This window comes from Tribolium castaneum, chromosome 9 (assembly GCF_031307605.1).
Source record: "Tribolium castaneum strain GA2 chromosome 9, icTriCast1.1, whole genome shotgun sequence".
NCBI lineage: Eukaryota > Metazoa > Arthropoda > Insecta > Coleoptera > Tenebrionidae > Tribolium > Tribolium castaneum.
In genome coordinates this window covers 7634806-7642293 of record NC_087402.1, presented here as the reverse complement: position 1 = coordinate 7642293, position 7488 = coordinate 7634806, and positions in this window count along the sequence as shown.

The window sequence follows — 7488 nt, the reverse complement described above, 5'->3', positions numbered from 1 at the left end:
TTGCATTAAATTTTGAGCAGCCACTTTCATTCATTGAAATTAAAGACAAAATTACGTGGCAGTAAATTATTTGAGTGTTTTATTTTATTTATAGTTTCTGTATCTAAAATGTGTCACTCAAAATATCACTTTTCAACACCGCATTTAAAGATTTTAATTGCAATTAAGTTTTATGAAATTATTGGTTTGAGAAATAAATAAATACGACACAGCAATAAAATACACCTACCTTTATATCGCTTCCACGTTGGCTACCGTTTGTAGCATTAAAAAAAATAATAATAAAAATGAAACCAAAAAAATGTTTATTTGCATTAAATTTTGAGCAGCCACTTTCATTCATTGAAATTAAAGACAAAATTACGTGGCAGTAAATTATTTGAGTGTTTTATTTTATTTATAGTTACTGTATTTAAAATGTGTCACTCAAAATATCACTTTTCAACACCGCATTTAAAGATTTTTTTTGCATTTAAGTTTTATGAAATTATTGGTTTGAGAAATAAATAAATACGACACAGCAATAAAATACACCTACCTTTATATCGCTTCCACGTTGGCTACCGTTTGTAGCATTAAAAAAAATAATAATAAAAATGAAACCAAAAAAATGTTTATTTGCATTAAATTTTGAGCAGCCACTTTCATTCATTGAAATTAAAGACAAAATTACGTGGCAGTAAATTATTTGAGTGTTTTATTTTATTTATAGTTACTGTATTTAAAATGTGTCACTCAAAATATCACTTTTCAACACCGCATTTAAAGATTTTTTTTGCATTTAAGTTTTATGAAATTATTGGTTTGAGAAATAAATAAATACGACACAGCAATAAAATACACCTACCTTTATATCGCTTCCACGTTGGCTACCGTTTGTAGCATTAAAAAAAAAAATAATAAAAATGAAACCAAAAAAATGTTTATTTGCATTAAATTTTGAGCAGCCACTTTCATTCATTGAAATTAAAGACAAAATTACGTGGCAATAAATTATTTGAGTGTTTTATTTTATTTATAGTTACTGTATTTAAAATGTGTCACTCAAAATATCACTTTTCAACACCGCATTTAAAGATTTTTTTTGCATTTAAGTTTTATGAAATTATTGGTTTGAGAAATAAATAAATACGACACAGCAATAAAATACACCTACCTTTATATCGCTTCCACGTTGGCTACCGTTTGTAGCATTAAAAAAAAAAATAATAAAAATGAAACCAAAAAAATGTTTATTTGCATTAAATTTTGAGCAGCCACTTTCATTCATTGAAATTAAAGACAAAATTACGTGGCAATAAATTATTTGAGTGTTTTATTTTATTTATAGTTACTGTATTTAAAATGTGTCACTCAAAATATCACTTTTCAACACCGCATTTAAAGATTTTTTTTGCATTTAAGTTTTATGAAATTATTGGTTTGAGAAATAAATAAATACGACACAGCAATAAAATACACCTACCTTCATATCGCTTCCACGTTGGCTACCGTTTGTAGCATTAAAAAAAAAATAATAAAAATGAAACCAAAAAAATTTTTATTTGCATTAAATTTTGAGCAGCCACTTTCATTCATTGAAATTAAAGACAAAATTACGTGGCAATAAATTATTTGAGTGTTTTATTTTATTTATAGTTACTGTATTTAAAATGTGTCACTCAAAATATCACTTTTCAACACCGCATTTAAAGATTTTAATTGCATTTAAGTTTTATGAAATTATTGGTTTGAGAAATAAATAAATACGACACAGCAATAAAATACACCTACCTTTATATCGCTTCCACGTTGGCTACCGTTTGTAGCATTAAAAAAAATAATAATAAAAATGAAACCAAAAAAATGTTTATTTGCATTAAATTTTGAGCAGCCACTTTCATTCATTGAAATTAAAGACAAAATTACGTGGCAGTAAATTATTTGAGTGTTTTATTTTATTTATAGTTACTGTATTTAAAATGTGTCACTCAAAATATCACTTTTCAACACCGCATTTAAAGATTTTTTTTGCATTTAAGTTTTATGAAATTATTGGTTTGAGAAATAAATAAATACGACACAGCAATAAAATACACCTACCTTTATATCGCTTCCACGTTGGCTACCGTTTGTAGCATTAAAAAAAAAAATAATAAAAATGAAACCAAAAAAATGTTTATTTGCATTAAATTTTGAGCAGCCACTTTCATTCATTGAAATTAAAGACAAAATTACGTGGCAATAAATTATTTGAGTGTTTTATTTTATTTATAGTTACTGTATTTAAAATGTGTCACTCAAAATATCACTTTTCAACACCGCATTTAAAGATTTTTTTTGCATTTAAGTTTTATGAAATTATTGGTTTGAGAAATAAATAAATACGACACAGCAATAAAATACACCTACCTTTATATCGCTTCCACGTTGGCTACCGTTTGTAGCATTAAAAAAAAAAATAATAAAAATGAAACCAAAAAAATGTTTATTTGCATTAAATTTTGAGCAGCCACTTTCATTCATTGAAATTAAAGACAAAATTACGTGGCAATAAATTATTTGAGTGTTTTATTTTATTTATAGTTACTGTATTTAAAATGTGTCACTCAAAATATCACTTTTCAACACCGCATTTAAAGATTTTTTTTGCATTTAAGTTTTATGAAATTATTGGTTTGAGAAATAAATAAATACGACACAGCAATAAAATACACCTACCTTCATATCGCTTCCACGTTGGCTACCGTTTGTAGCATTAAAAAAAAAATAATAAAAATGAAACCAAAAAAATTTTTATTTGCATTAAATTTTGAGCAGCCACTTTCATTCATTGAAATTAAAGACAAAATTACGTGGCAATAAATTATTTGAGTGTTTTATTTTATTTATAGTTACTGTATTTAAAATGTGTCACTCAAAATATCACTTTTCAACACCGCATTTAAAGATTTTAATTGCATTTAAGTTTTATGAAATTATTGGTTTGAGAAATAAATAAATACGACACAGCAATAAAATACACCTACCTTTATATCGCTTCCACGTTGGCTACCGTTTGTAGCATTAAAAAAAATAATAATAAAAATGAAACCAAAAAAATGTTTATTTGCATTAAATTTTGAGCAGCCACTTTCATTCATTGAAATTAAAGACAAAATTACGTGGCAATAAATTATTTGAGTGTTTTATTTTATTTATAGTTACTGTATTTAAAATGTGTCACTCAAAATATCACTTTTCAACACCGCATTTAAAGATTTTAATTGCATTTAAGTTTTATGAAATTATTAGTTTGAGAAATAAATAAATACGACACAGCAATAAAATACACCTACCTTTATATCGCTTCCACGTTGGCTACCGTTTGTAGCATTAAAAAAAATAATAATAAAAATGAAACCAAAAAAATGTTTATTTGCATTAAATTTTGAGCAGCCACTTTCATTCATTGAAATTAAAGACAAAATTACGTGGCAGTAAATTATTTGAGTGTTTTATTTTATTTATAGTTACTGTATTTAAAATGTGTCACTCAAAATATCACTTTTCAACACCGCATTTAAAGATTTTTTTTGCATTTAAGTTTTATGAAATTATTGGTTTGAGAAATAAATAAATACGACACAGCAATAAAATACACCTACCTTTATATCGCTTCCACGTTGGCTACCGTTTGTAGCATTAAAAAAAAAAATAATAAAAATGAAACCAAAAAAATGTTTATTTGCATTAAATTTTGAGCAGCCACTTTCATTCATTGAAATTAAAGACAAAATTACGTGACAATAAATTATTTGAGTGTTTTATTTTATTTATAGTTACTGTATTTAAAATGTGTCACTCAAAATATCACTTTTCAACACCGCATTTAAAGATTTTAATTGCATTTAAGTTTTATGAAATTATTGGTTTGTGAAATAAATAAACACGACACAGCAATAAAATACACCTACCTTCATATCGCTTCCACGTTGGCTACCGTTTGTAGCATTAAAAAAAATAATAATAAAAATGAAACCAAAAAAATGTTTATTTGCATTAAATTTTGAGCAGCCACTTTCATTCATTGAAATTAAAGACAAAATTACGTGGCAGTAAATTATTTGAGTGTTTTATTTTATTTATAGTTACTGTATTTAAAATGTGTCACTCAAAATATCACTTTTCAACACCGCATTTAAAGATTTTTTTTGCATTTAAGTTTTATGAAATTATTGGTTTGAGAAATAAATAAATACGACACAGCAATAAAATACACCTACCTTTATATCGCTTCCACGTTGGCTACCGTTTGTAGCATTAAAAAAAAAATAATAAAAATGAAACCAAAAAAATGTTTATTTGCATTAAATTTTGAGCAGCCACTTTCATTCATTGAAATTAAAGACAAAATTACGTGGCAATAAATTATTTGAGTGTTTTATTTTATTTATAGTTACTGTATTTAAAATGTGTCACTCAAAATATCACTTTTCAACACCGCATTTAAAGATTTTAATTGCATTTAAGTTTTATGAAATTATTGGTTTGTGAAATAAATAAACACGACACAGCAATAAAATACACCTACCTTCATATCGCTTCCACGTTGGCTACCGTTTGTAGCATTAAAAAAAATAATAATAAAAATGAAACCAAAAAAATGTTTATTTGCATTAAATTTTGAGCAGCCACTTTCATTCATTGAAATTAAAGACAAAATTACGTGGCAATAAATTATTTGAGTGTTTTATTTTATTTATAGTTACTGTATTTAAAATGTGTCACTCAAAATATCACTTTTCAACACCGCATTTAAAGATTTTTTTTGCATTTATGTTTTATGAAATTATTGGTTTGAGAAATAAGTAAATACGACACAGCAATAAAATACACCTACCTTCATATCGCTTCCACGTTGGCTACCGTTTGTAGCATTAAAAAAAATAATAATAAAAATGAAACCAAAAAAATGTTTATTTGCATTAAATTTTGAGCAGCCACTTTCATTCATTGAAATTAAAGACAAAATTACGTGGCAGTAAATTATTTGAGTGTTTTATTTTATTTATAGTTTCTGTATCTAAAATGTGTCACTCAAAATATCACTTTTCAACACCGCATTTAAAGATTTTAATTGCAATTAAGTTTTATGAAATTATTGGTTTGAGAAATAAATAAATACGACACAGCAATAAAATACACCTACCTTCATATCGCTTCCACGTTGGCTACCGTTTGTAGCATTAAAAAAAATAATAATAAAAATGAAACCAAAAAAATGTTTATTTGCATTAAATTTTGAGCAGCCACTTTCATTCATTGAAATTAAAGACAAAATTACGTGGCAGTAAATTATTTGAGTGTTTTATTTTATTTATAGTTTCTGTATCTAAAATGTGTCACTCAAAATATCACTTTTCAACACCGCATTTAAAGATTTTAATTGCAATTAAGTTTTATGAAATTATTGGTTTGAGAAATAAATAAATACGACACAGCAATAAAATACACCTACCTTCATATCGCTTCCACGTTGGCTACCGTTTGTAGCATTAAAAAAAATAATAATAAAAATGAAACCAAAAAAATGTTTATTTGCATTAAATTTTGAGCAGCCACTTTCATTCATTGAAATTAAAGACAAAATTACGTGGCAATAAATTATTTGAGTGTTTTATTTTATTTATAGTTACTGTATTTAAAATGTGTCACTCAAAATATCACTTTTCAACACCGCATTTAAAGATTTTAATTGCATTTAAGTTTTATGAAATTATTAGTTTGAGAAATAAATAAATACGACACAGCAATAAAATACACCTACCTTTATATCGCTTCCACGTTGGCTACCGTTTGTAGCATTAAAAAAAATAATAATAAAAATGAAACCAAAAAAATGTTTATTTGCATTAAATTTTGAGCAGCCACTTTCATTCATTGAAATTAAAGACAAAATTACGTGGCAGTAAATTATTTGAGTGTTTTATTTTATTTATAGTTACTGTATTTAAAATGTGTCACTCAAAATATCACTTTTCAACACCGCATTTAAAGATTTTTTTTGCATTTAAGTTTTATGAAATTATTGGTTTGAGAAATAAATAAATACGACACAGCAATAAAATACACCTACCTTTATATCGCTTCCACGTTGGCTACCGTTTGTAGCATTAAAAAAAAAAATAATAAAAATGAAACCAAAAAAATGTTTATTTGCATTAAATTTTGAGCAGCCACTTTCATTCATTGAAATTAAAGACAAAATTACGTGGCAATAAATTATTTGAGTGTTTTATTTTATTTATAGTTACTGTATTTAAAATGTGTCACTCAAAATATCACTTTTCAACACCGCATTTAAAGATTTTTTTTGCATTTAAGTTTTATGAAATTATTGGTTTGAGAAATAAATAAATACGACACAGCAATAAAATACACCTACCTTTATATCGCTTCCACGTTGGCTACCGTTTGTAGCATTAAAAAAAAAATAATAAAAATGAAACCAAAAAAATTTTTATTTGCATTAAATTTTGAGCAGCCACTTTCATTCATTGAAATTAAAGACAAAATTACGTGGCAATAAATTATTTGAGTGTTTTATTTTATTTATAGTTACTGTATTTAAAATGTGTCACTCAAAATATCACTTTTCAACACCGCATTTAAAGATTTTAATTGCATTTAAGTTTTATGAAATTATTGGTTTGAGAAATAAATAAATACGACACAGCAATAAAATACACCTACCTTTATATCGCTTCCACGTTGGCTACCGTTTGTAGCATTAAAAAAAAAAATAATAAAAATGAAACCAAAAAAATTTTTATTTGCATTAAATTTTGAGCAGCCACTTTCATTCATTGAAATTAAAGACAAAATTACGTGGCAATAAATTATTTGAGTGTTTTATTTTATTTATAGTTACTGTATTTAAAATGTGTCACTCAAAATATCACTTTTCAACACCGCATTTAAAGATTTTAATTGCATTTAAGTTTTATGAAATTATTGGTTTGAGAAATAAATAAATACGACACAGCAATAAAATACACCTACCTTTATATCGCTTCCACGTTGGCTACCGTTTGTAGCATTAAAAAAAATAATAATAAAAATGAAACCAAAAAAATGTTTATTTGCATTAAATTTTGAGCAGCCACTTTCATTCATTGAAATTAAAGACAAAATTACGTGGCAATAAATTATTTGAGTGTTTTATTTTATTTATAGTTACTGTATTTAAAATGTGTCACTCAAAATATCACTTTTCAACACCGCATTTAAAGATTTTAATTGCATTTAAGTTTTATGAAATTATTGGTTTGAGAAATAAATAAATACGACACAGCAATAAAATACACCTACCTTTATATCGCTTCCACGTTGGCTACCGTTTGTAGCATTAAAAAAAATAATAATAAAAATGAAACCAAAAAAATGTTTATTTGCATTAAATTTTGAGCAAGCCACTTTCATTCATTGAAATTAAAGACAAAATTATTACGTGGCAATAAATTATTT